The following is a 12,183-nucleotide window of genomic DNA, read 5'->3' on the forward strand; positions in this document are numbered from 1 at the left end:
CTTGCAGCAAGGATTCATTAGCAGGTAGTTGTCCCCTTCTGAAATCAGGTGAAGCCTTTGGACTTGCCTTTGATTTGTCCAGTGTCAAATGAGTACTGTAAGGCTCTCCCTCCTGTCCAGAGGTGATTAGTTCCCAAGGATCTCAAGATGAGATAGGTTAATAGCAGCTGTGAAAATCTGTCCTTTTTTTCTAGTGCTTGATGCTGTATTAGGGTGGATGAACTATTTTTAGAAGAGAGGAAAGCAATTGCTCTCTACTTGCACAAGTAGATTTGGCTTTGTCGTACCGTTTTGCAGTGTTTTGGTGCTGGTATTACATTAGCTAGAACTGGTAATAGTAAAACCAAATAATTAGCCAAAAGTTAGCCCAGCAAGGGAAGAAAAAAAACCAACCAAAAGCTCCAGAAGACACTGACATCTCCCCACCCCTCCCAGTGTTCAAAATGTCAAAAATCTTCTGTGTACTGTGGGCTTTGGAAAAAAAAAAAACATTAGCAAATGAGCACCGCTGCTGCTGGACTGTGCAGGGACTTGTATCCATATGCCATAGGTGATGGTCGTGGGGAGCTCTGCCCTTGGCTGTCCTCTGTGGAAGCCTCCCTGCAGCTATCTTCCAGTCCTGGAGTAATGAGGCACGTTCCTGCCTAAACAAATCACATTAAATACCACACCTTCTCCCCATCTTCTCTGCCAGGCAAAACCCACCCTGAAGTGATAAGCGTTAGCATAAGCAAAGCTAATTCACTAACTTATCTCCAGTGTCCTGTTTAATTGATTTCATCACATAAAATCTGTGTAATAAAGCTCTGGAAGGTAAGGGAAAGCTACAACTTAATTGTAGTTCAGCCAAGAATCAATTTCTCATTTTCTTTCTTTTTTTTCTGACAATTTCTGCTTTTTGGCAAGGGCCAGAAAGGACAGAGATATAAATGTTGATATCCTCTGTATCACTAGCGTTTCATATCCAGATTAAAAATGAAAGGAAAATTTTGCAATTTTTTTTTTTTTATTAGCCATGGTGGGGAAACGTCTGGGTCAAAATAGTTCTCCACCAATGGAAGAGCTTTACCTCTGTATAAAGCTAAATACGGTTTTTATCTGTAAATTTTTGTTTTAGTTCTTTCTGTAGTTTCTCCTGAAGACAGAGGTAGGGAAGAAATGGATTAAGACTAGCTTTTTTTACAGTGTCTCCATTTCAGAGATGCAAAAAAAATTTAAAGCACAATAAGAAGTTAAAACCTCAGCCCTCTTTTGCTGAGTGAAGATGTTTAGGAGATGTTTTGGATAAAACCTCTGCAGTGAAACCCTGCAGTTATTCAAGCTGATAGATATTTAGCTATTCTTTGTTTTCAGTTCAGAATAAATGCCATATCCAGGAGGAAAAAGGGAGGATTGGACCATGTTTTCTGGGATGCCTGGGTAGCTGGGGGCATGATGGATGCTCTAGGTGAACAACTGTTGCATAGGCATAAATTGTCTGTGAAAATACATGTTGTAGGGGTCCAGCCCATCCAAAATGCAATGTAGTTTTTTATCTAGATGGAACTGTTTGCTTTCCAGGTGCTTTTTTAGGAATGGTGTGGATCTATCCAGTGGGTATGTCAGCTGCAACTTTTGAAAGCTTTACGAGGCTGATTCTTTTAGAAAGCTTCCATTCTACTCCATCTCTTAATTTGTTGCTGCTTTTCATGACCAGAGCAAATGCAAGATATGTTTTGGCCATGTAATAACCCTTAGGCTTTTCAGAGGAAGATGCTAAGGGGAGTGGTAAAGTGAGAACTGACATCTCCTCTCCCTAGTCTTGTCAGCCTTGTGATTTCAACATGGGCCAAGTAAGAGGTGGTTGCTTAAATGGAAGCATCATCTCAGTTCAGACAGTACGTCTTGCTGGGACACTGGTTCCTATCCAGGTAAGTTGAATGTGCCAGATGCAGCAGCCTGGGTTCAGTAGGGCTTTTTATTTTGGGAATGCCCCATGTTTGTTCTGCAAGCTGAGAGATTGCACAGATTAGGGAGGGTCAGGAACCAGAAGGAGCAGGAAAAATGAGCTTGCTATCCAGAGCCTTAAATTTCCCTCGTCCACCATCCGCGTTGTTCTTGAGCTGACCTCCAGCCCATGTGCTGCAGAGCTGGGCTTCACCAGAGATGCTTCTCCTTACTTGCTTTGCTTACACAGCTGTTTTTTAAATAAGTACGCTCTTGAAAAACATACATTCTGTATAAATACCATCCCTATACATCCTCCCACTGTTATTTCTTGCATGCAGGATCAGCAGTTTGCAGCATGTACCTCGGTTCCCATAAGATGCTAGAGCTACCCTGAGGAACATTGCCTTAAAAAAGAAATTCCTTCACCAGGCCAGCTAAGAGGAAAATGCAAATGGTGACTGAAAGGTGCAGCATCCCTGGGCTGGGCTGTTTTCAGTCAGGTCATAAAAAGGTGGTGGATCCTGAGAGAGCTTTCAGTCTGTGGGGAGAAATGGCGAGGTGTGAGATGGCTGGCTTTGTGCAGCTCATTAAACTCCCGTTGCTGATTTCTAAATGGAGTCCTGTTGCTGAGAGAGACCAGGTTTGCTTTCACTAAAAACATAGGGGTGGGTTTTTTATTTTTCTTGTACTGAGGTATGTAACTTTAGATGGCCATCTCTGTGCCTGGTCACCTCTGAGATTTTTTTTTTCCACTGACATTCACCTTGACAAGCTACAAAGAGGTAAAAACTAAAGTGGCTTGCCATGTCTTGACTAGTGTCTTGCTTTGATATAAATCCTCAGGGTAGAAAACCACCTTGTGCAGCAAAAGCAAAGGCTGAAGTAGCTTTCATGAGGCAGGCTTAGTTCCCTTGGAGGACTGACATCCCCATTTTTGAGGCCTAATTGCATGAAGTATCCTGTGATAATTTCTTAGACAGTGAGGAAAAGCGGCTGGAGCCAGCCCCCAGCATTGAGGGGTGCGAACCCAGCGGGTTGGTGTAGCGTCTCGATAGGGCAACAAAGAGATCCAAAGACTTGGACAACAGTGATCCTGTTGGATGTGGTTAAAGCTTTTTTTTCATCCATTGCTAACACAGATTCCTCGGGTTGATCAATATTAAAATGCTTCACTTAAAGGTGCATGTTATTCTTGTAATACCCTTGTATTAAGCTGTTTTTGAGTAGAGGCAGTGCTTGTAAGAGTCATCAGTCTGACACCAGGCTGATGTTGTCAGCTTGGCCATGCAGGGCTATTGCAAATACCCATAAGCAGCATCTGCCTTTGTGCTAGCCTGGCAGGGACCGCAATCCAGGCTCCCTAATGCTACCCAGATCTGCAGCAGCAACCTGGAGGTATTGTGTTACTGGCTCCCCTCCCTCACTCCGGATTGCAGGATCAACCAACACTTTGCTTCCTACCTGCACATTATCCCACACCAAGGGGGAAGCGGCTGTGCCTGGGGCTGCCGACACATCCCTTCCTTCTTCACTTTGCCGGTGATAGAATGTCACGACCCCCTGGCTCAGGTTGTAGCAGTGCATGGGGTGTTGATTTCTGTTTCACAGAACGATAGCCTTCAAAGGATGGCTGGACATAATGAGTTGGGCAGCTGCCAATAGCTCCGTGTCACCAAAAGCCTGTAACTCTCCATGCGTTAAAGCTTTCCTTCTCCTCAGTAGTTCAGATGGCTTTGTGTCTGTAAGAGCAGGCACAATTTCTCAGGTTCTTAGGGTGCGCCTACATCTTCTGAACCCTTTTTGAAGCTATTTCTGCATTTGATTTGACAGCCAAAAGCCCTCAAAAGGGAAGAACATAGCTGGTTTGTAGGCATGCAACCCCCACGTTTAACTTGGACATCACAGCCTGCTCATAAACCCTAAGTAACAGCAGTTTTGAAAGCTCTCTGCAGTATTGATTTATATTTTTCTGCAGCATCAGCATCATTTTAAAGGACAAGGGATTTTATAATGTGATTGTAAATTATTCCTATAAGTATCTTAAGTGCCTCATGGGAGTGCGTGATCACTCAAGATGCTTTGTAATTTATTTCTTCTCATGTTTTTCAGCTGTACAATAAAACATTCTAAATACCCAGGAACGAGGGTCCTTAAAGATGGCACTTACATGGACCAGGCTCATATGAAAACCCTGGAATCATTTGCAGGAAGGAGAAAAGGAAGATAGAAATAAGTCAAACATTTTCCTGAACTTGTGTGGCAAGTGTGTGCTACTGAAGCTCCTGAAAAGGTTATAAACGTGGTAATTTTGCTTCCTGGATCCTCTTTCAGGGGTCCCCACTGGAACCTCTCCTTGCTGTGTTGTGGCTCATGCTCAGAAGTTACCTGCTTTCCTGACCTGGTAAAAATCTAGGCAGGTGCGAGCCAAACCACTAAGACCGATTAGCATCAGTGCTTACATTCCCCAATTTGTGCTAATATGTGTCCTGGTGATGAGGTACAGGTGAAAGATTTAATAGCCCTGCTGCTCCTCTGTGAAGCAGAGGGTTTTGTGGAGACGACTGTCTTTGCCAAGTACAACTGCTGCTGGTGGGACTCTCAGCTGAGGAAGAAAAGAGCAGCTCAGGTTTTACTGTGCAAGGCTCAGTGAGCAATTCCTTTTCTCAAGGAGTCTCATTCTCTATGGATGCGATCAGTTGTATTTTAAAATTATACAGCTTTACAGTTGTTGATAAGAGTGTGTTTTTCCAGGTCTAACCTTGGATGGCTTGGACAAACATAGCTTGTGTTATGTTCAGCAGAGACATGTTTTGACTCTCAGTAGTGTTGTTTTACCTGCTTTCAGATTAAGTACTTGATGGGCTGTTTCATGTTGAGCTGGTAGCATCAGGTCCCAAAGGATGTCAAAAGCAACTGTCCCAAAGTGCGAAGTTTCAAGTGTAACTCAGAGAAGACCTCAATGACCAGATATATGCAAGGAAAGAAAAGCCTCAGCTGTCTCTTGCTTGTGAGGGCAGGCTTATGTCATCCCAGATAATTTTTGAGAGTAAATAAATGGCTTTGTTTTATATTATTTGAGAGAAGCCCAGCATGAAATTTGCTGGAAGAGTGCTCTGTTAACCTTCTAAAATGACAGGCACCTGAAGGGACTTTGCTGTGCAAAAGCCTTGAAGCTCAGCAGCCCTGTCTGAGGCTTTGAATGAGAGCATCAGATGTGCTAGTTTGTCTTCAGTTGTTTCTCTAAACTGCCACTTTGCTTTCCCAGTGCTCCTTATCATATGTATTATGTAGCATTTAACCATAATGACCTCGAAAACACTCATAGCCACTTAATCTGGCTGCGTTCCCCTGTTAAACTTCTGTGTTAATCTGTGTGGATTTGTTATGGGCGTGTAAATGCTGGTTGAAATCTTACAAGGGTATGTTTTTCTTGAGTGGAAGGCCAAGAGATTGCTGTTCAGTAAGGTAAACATAGAGAAATAGTCTTTTTTTCTGGCTTGATGTTGAGGTTTCTAGCTAAATGCTTCTCCTGGCATGCTTACCAAATGCCAGGAAATTCTGGTAGGTAAGGCAGGGCATGGTGGTCCTTTGACAAAACAAATCTTGAAGGGTTGAGATATCATCAGCGTACCCCACGTCTGCTTATATTAGCTGCTGCAGAGCTAGTAGTGGTTGTATCACTTGCAGCATAAAGTAAATACCAGTCACGGCAGAACATTGATCTCTGTAGCAAAGGAATTGTTGGTGGCATGTTGACCTGCCCTGAACTCCTGGGCAATCACAAAGCGTTACTGATAGTTACAGCACAAATGCAGTTAGCAGTACCTTTTGCTCTGTGTGAACATACTGTGCATGCTTGCGAGACCAATTATGAGTCCTAGTGACTGCCCTAAATTCATTCTCGTTTTGCTTGTGACCTCCCAGCATGTCCTCACTCACACAAGAAGTAGTTCTGAAGTGACTGGTCATGGGCTGTAGATGTTTGCCCCACCGTGGCTGGCTGTCCTGCTAACCAAACACCCGTCTCTGCTAATAAATAATTCATGGTTAAATCTTGGAAGAATAAAAGAAAATGCCTGCCCTGAAAAACAAGGAAAGCCCCAAAAGCATCTGTAATGTCTGTTTTGCAAGACCAATCATTGTTGATGTGTGGGCCTCATGCCTTGAACAATTAACTGCTCGGTGAAGATCTTGCAGGCCTATTGGAAGTGCCTTTTGACCCTGCTTTCATCCATCTGGCCATTAATAGCTTGTTCGGGGATCCAGAGGATTTAGACCAGTCGGCAGAAATTGCAGCTGGCCTGGTGGCAATCCTGCTGCTTGCAGCTCTGTCTCCTGGCTCATGTAATAATTCATAAATAACCCTCCCTTGCTTCTGGAGCCAGTTGTGGGTGTGTGCTGATTACACTGCTGTGGTTGACATCAGCATCTTAACTCTCATCATTGCAGCCTGGCTTAAAAAACAAACGTATCTTTTCTTTTTTTGTGTCAAGAACATGATTAACTCCTCCTGTTTTGTGCAAGAAACATGACGGGCCTGTGCAAGAAAAAAGTAATCCACTTGGAGCAGCTGCCTCTGTTCTCTGGACGGACTGTGTTTCTCAAGATACAGGAGGGATGCCAATGAAGCAATGTCTCTCCTGGGAGAGAATTGGATGAATCATGTTAACACAGCTCCAGCAGAAAGCTTCACCCTCAAAGGGTGGGGAGTAGCAGTTGATTTAGACCAAATGATGACTTAACCTTGCCTGAAAATTAAGATGTCATTCTTTCAATTTTTTTCCCTGCTGGAAAACTGAAATATTTCCATGAAACCCAACATGAAAAGTTCAGTGGGGTTTTTTTGTGTTTGTTTGGTGTGGGCTTTGCTTTTTTTTTTTTAATATCCAAAGCCTGCCTGTTGGAAAGCTCTCCACCAGCTCTATTGGTGGGCCAGGGAATTTTCCAGGACTAGCCTGAAATTTCCATTAGGCAACACAAGATGTTGTTGGGTTTTTTGTTTATTTGTTTGCTTTTTAAGACAGCCAAGCAAAACAACTGCCGACAAGAACTTTAGTACCTGATTTGTCCTTATAAAATTCTCTGCAAAGTGAGAAGGCATTTTCCAGAGCTATCTGCAACTTGCTTTTACAACCTAATCTCCTCTAATACCTCAAGCAGGAATTAATAAACGGCTTAGGTGTTTGTTTCATTTTGGGTGCCTAATCAGGTCTCAATTTGTTTTAGATGAGACATGTTAAATTTATCCCATGACCCTGTAAATACAATCTTTCTTTCCAGCCCTTAAATAGCCACCCTCTCCTTTCAAACTTTATTTTTTGTTGACTTTCCTGGCGTCCAGTTTTAAGTAAATATTTTAAACTCAGAGGAGTGTAGTTTTTTGCTTTCCGCTCTCCTGGCTTCCTTGAGGACAGCAAGGGCTCCACCGTTTTACGCTGATAGACTTGAAATCAGCTCCAAATTTCTTTCTGGCCTTTCACTTGAAAGCTATTCTGGTGGAGAACAACTTTTTGGCTATTTAGAGTGGAAAGGAGCCTCAGGGAATCTGCTTTTCCTCTTTGACATGTGCCAGTAATATCATGCTTGGAAAACAATTACTTTTTTTTTTTTCTCCTGCCTTGCAAACTCAGTGCAGCTGAAAGGTGATGGAGCAGACCCTGGAAGTGAAAGGTCCTGCAGAAGGAGGAGAGGATCCTGCCTACAAAGGGCGGAGCGGGGTGGCCTCTTTGGCTCTCCAGTAAATCATATGTATCACCACCCATCAGATTCTGTGGATGACTTCAGACTGGCTTGGGGATGGAACACCACTGAGGGATAATATTTTACTTGCATTTTTGAAGTTCTAGGCAGAGTCTCTGGTCCAGGTCTGGTTGGTAGCGTGTCAGCATGCACTGGGAAGGCTTGTAACTGAGCTCATAACTTTTTATGTTTTTAAGAGGGAATGCCTGTCTTTCACTGCTTCGCTAGGGGGTTTCTCTGTGTGCTTTGAAATGTGACTATCTGTGAAGTAGTACTGGGTTTTTTTCCACCCCCTTCTTAGTGACTTCCCTTCCTTGCATTTCTTGTCCTGCTTCAGGCTTAATTACACCGGTCAGGAGAGATGGAGTTGAAATGACCACAGCTTTAAGTAGAAGACTGTTTGCTGCATTAAAAGAACCACTTAGCTCCCTCTCCATCAAGCTTTTGATATTAAAATCAATAATTCTCCCCCTCTTCCAATTAGTTTTATTGGTGCTAGCTGCCATGCTGTGCAGAAAGGGCTCAGATACTTTGACTCCAATGCACTTGATACCTAAGCAGAGAAGAGGCAGGTAATGGGTAAAAGACAGTGCAGGTCTGTTCCTCACTGTGACCTCTGCTGATGAGTGGAAAATCTCCAGGATTGGTTTTCCACATGTTTTTGCTCTTCTACATGGAACTGACTTTTAAAAAGGAGGGTTAAGTTGGTCCTGCAAATGTATGTCTCAGGGAAGACAGGGGTTGAGAAGCAGAGCTACAGTGGTGATGGATATTTTTTGTGAAGGAAAGATGTTTCCATTAAACAAATACTTGCGCTTCCACATGTATAAACCCTAGACCTGTCTTCAGGAGAGCAGTTCCCACTGCACTGCAGGTTAGATGAGAAATGATTGTCCCAGAGCTCCCCGAGATGACCAGTGGTTGGGCACCTACCCATAAAGCCACTGTAGGGAGACTGATCTGTGCCTTTCTTATCTCATTCCTGATCTGGAGGAGAGACATGTTCTGGGAAGGTCTTTACTAGAAAGTTCCTGTTAGATGGCATTGGTTGGCTGTGAATATTCATGTATGACTTGTTTTTGGAGCAAAAGCGTGAACAGGGCTGTGGTACTGCTAATTGCAATTGAGAGTGTTAATTTTCACACGGTGGTAAAAGAAATCCCAGTCTGCGAAGATTTCACTTAAGTCGGGTGAGGTTCGTGGCAGTTTTAAAGGGTGCAGATGTGAAATGCTGAGTTTGAATATTGACTCCCTCTTAAAATACTTTATTTCATCTGGAAGATTCCCAGGCTCTCTCAGCATGTTACTTTGTCAAACTCACCTTTTTTTTCCCTGGAGAGGTTGGAGTCTTGACTTTTTATTTAACTTTCTATTGCAGCTTTGTTTAGTGGAGTTTATACGTTCTTAGATCAAACGTTATACAGTCTGACCAAGAATTGTGCAATCAGTGGGAGATGGGAAGAAGGATAATTTATTCTATAAAGAAAGGGATCATCTACATTAGAGCATAAGTTGGTTAATAAAATGGGGTTTAGTGAAATAAAAAAATAAATACGCAGCTTTCCTTGGGCTGTGTTTGGAAATAGTTGCACTCAAATGGAGAATGTGGTGCTCATGTCTTACCACAGAGAGTGCCTTCATCTCCTGAAAGCAGCTACCCTGGTCAGTCTTGTCTGGGTTGAAGTCAGTCTTGTCTGGGTTGATGTGTCCTCAGTGAAGGTCTTGCCCTGTCCATGTTGCCAGGTCTCCTGGGCACAGCCCCGTGTACCTCTCTGCTGCAATGAGCTGAGCTGCTCCACTTCTTCCCTGGCAAAGCGCAGAACGCGTCCGTCCCTTTGCATGCTTGGGAGAAGGGAATAGTGGAAAGACTAGAGGGATTTGACCAGATCTTTATTGCAAAATGGGGTGGATAATGAATGCTGGCAGAAGGACTAAACTACGTTTAATATTTATCCTCAGATGAACCAGTTGTTCTAGCTTGGAAACACATGCAAGCTTGAACTGAGGATAGCTCTGAGGATGCTTACCAGGCACATTAAAAGGTGATGTCCAAGGATCACTATATCTTGTTGTTATCCACAGCTTGTTCTGGGGGTGCATGCGTTAGATCCTTGTAGGACAGCTTTACGATCTTAAAGTTTTAACTTTGGTAAAATTACCAAATTACTGTGGTTTGACTGCTGGGTGGACAGAGGATCCTCCTGAGCATTTGCTGGACAACGAGCAGCTCCAGCCACGTTTTGAAGCTGGAAAATTTATTGGCTAGGTATCTGTTATGGGTCTGGGCAAAGGGGTGGTGAGTCAAACTGCTGCTTCTGGATCTGAGGTCTGGGAAGGAGGAGAGTCGGGGGGGATTTTCTACTTTTTTCTGAGGATATATTGCAGCATGGGTAGGGGAGCGTCTCTTAGGCTCCCTGCAGTACAGAGCTGGGAAGTGTCAGCTGGTTGAAAAACTGTTTTATCCAACAAACATATTAGCATGAGCCAGGAGCAGGATTTCATCTTGGAGCTGCAGCAAGTACAACCAGCGTTTCTCCTGGACCGTAAACCGAAAGTTGCTGAGAGTTATTACGCACACGTGCACACAATAGCGCTCAGAGCCCGTCCGCTGAGATCTTTCCTTGGGGATCCATATAAAATACCTCTCACAAAAGCTGCCCTGTGTGCAAGCAGAGAAACTCCATCTAGTGATGTTAAAAAAGAAAAAAAAAAAAAAAGCCCACAAAAACTTTTTCACACACGTATACATTCGTGTACCGCTTATCTTACTGCCAGTCTGTTGAAGATACCAGCACAGCTAAACAGCACACACTTACCATACGGGACACTGAAAATGCTGCCTGGGAAGCGCTTTCAGTCCCTGCTCTGAATTCTGCCAATGCAAAAAATGTCCCCTTTGTCATGGTGGTGAATGAATTTTCTTGTTCCCCTTTCTCCTTGGATTTATGTTAACCCTGGGTTTCAGCTGAGTTTGATCTCCTCGCTTTATTGTATTGCAAACAGTAGTCAATAGCTCTTCAGCTTGAGATTGCCTGGATTTATTTTCAGGTCAAGTCAACTCTCCTTGACCCAAGTCTGAACCAAAATACATTCCCAGAAGATTCCCCCACAGGATATCGGATCCAAAGACAGAGTGACGTTGTAACGAGTTCAAGGTTTCAGCTCAGTACAACAGAGTCCCTGTTGGAGTGGGGAGGGCAATGGAGCCATCCTTCTTGTTTCAGAGCTGGGTCCTCTCCTGGGGCAACTCACAGCAGATTTTGTCATCCACCAGTCAATTCTCTTCACTGAACAATGTCATTCCGTAGAATCATAGAATGGTTTGGGTTGGAAGGGGCCTTAAAGATCATCTAGTTCCATCCCCTCTGCCATGGGCAGGGACCCCTTCCACTAGACCAGGTTGTTCAAAGCCCCATTGCATTCCTGGTGTTTGTGGTCTGAAGGGAAGCTGGTCCTAGCTCCTTACGTATGTGTTTGCACGGCTCTAACATGCGTGCGTGGAATTTGGTGTGCAGGCTTTAAGCAACTGATGAGATGATCTGCATTCATGCGCACGCTCTCTCTCTCTCTCTTTTTTGTTGTTGTTGTTGGAAAAGTGGGATTTCTTTTGGGGACTGCCTGCCACAGAGGCAGAACCAACTGATATTGCATCACGAAGTAAAAACACCGCTTTGAAGACTTGGGACAAAAATGGAATGAACTCATGAATTTATCCTGGATGATAAATCTTCCTTCAAAAGAAGGCAGCCTTATGTTTAGTACAAAAGACTGTTTATTTCTTCTATGGAAAAAAAGAAGTAGTGTAATCGGATAGGATTAACTTTCCAGGGGCTCTGGACAGAAGCTAAAGCACAGGCTGCCTTCTTCTTGTGCTCACACTGGATAATTTGAGTAGTCTAAGACTTCTCTGGCTTCCTACGGCATTGGGCCGTGAGCTGCCACCAATGTGCCTTGCACCTAAAGCCAATATTAAGGACCCCAGCAATAAGGGTTTCTACAGAAACTAAAATGGTCCAAGTGTTTGGCTGGTATAAACTGCTTGTCCCAAGTGGGAACCTGGCCCAGATATGGAAAAAAATACAGCCTTATTAGTGTTTTTCATATCGAGCAGGTAGTTGAATACACTTATGGCAAATACATAAATAACATACAACTGAATTAATGTTGTGTTAAGAGTCTTGTGGTTTGTGTGCGCTGACTTTGTCGTTTTGACTGTTCATGGTTAATGTTTTATCAGGCCTTTTTTATTTTATCTAGTCATTTAATTACCTAGGAACAGTCCTGTGTGCACTTTTGTCGGTGGGAGCAATGATGCTTCAAATTTCACACCTCATTGGGATGGACAGGAAGGCTTTAGGCGAGGTAGCTGGATTAGCAAAAGGAAGGAGAAAAAAGAGAAGTCCAGCAGGAGTTTGCATATGTGTGCTCTCTTGTGCAGAGTGTCCTATGCAATTCAGGTGATAAGCAGATCTTGTCTTTTCTGATGGGCCAAGTTGAGTTATCTGTGGCTGAGCT

This window comes from Buteo buteo, chromosome 5 (genome assembly GCF_964188355.1).
Source record: "Buteo buteo chromosome 5, bButBut1.hap1.1, whole genome shotgun sequence".
Taxonomy (NCBI): domain Eukaryota; kingdom Metazoa; phylum Chordata; class Aves; order Accipitriformes; family Accipitridae; genus Buteo; species Buteo buteo.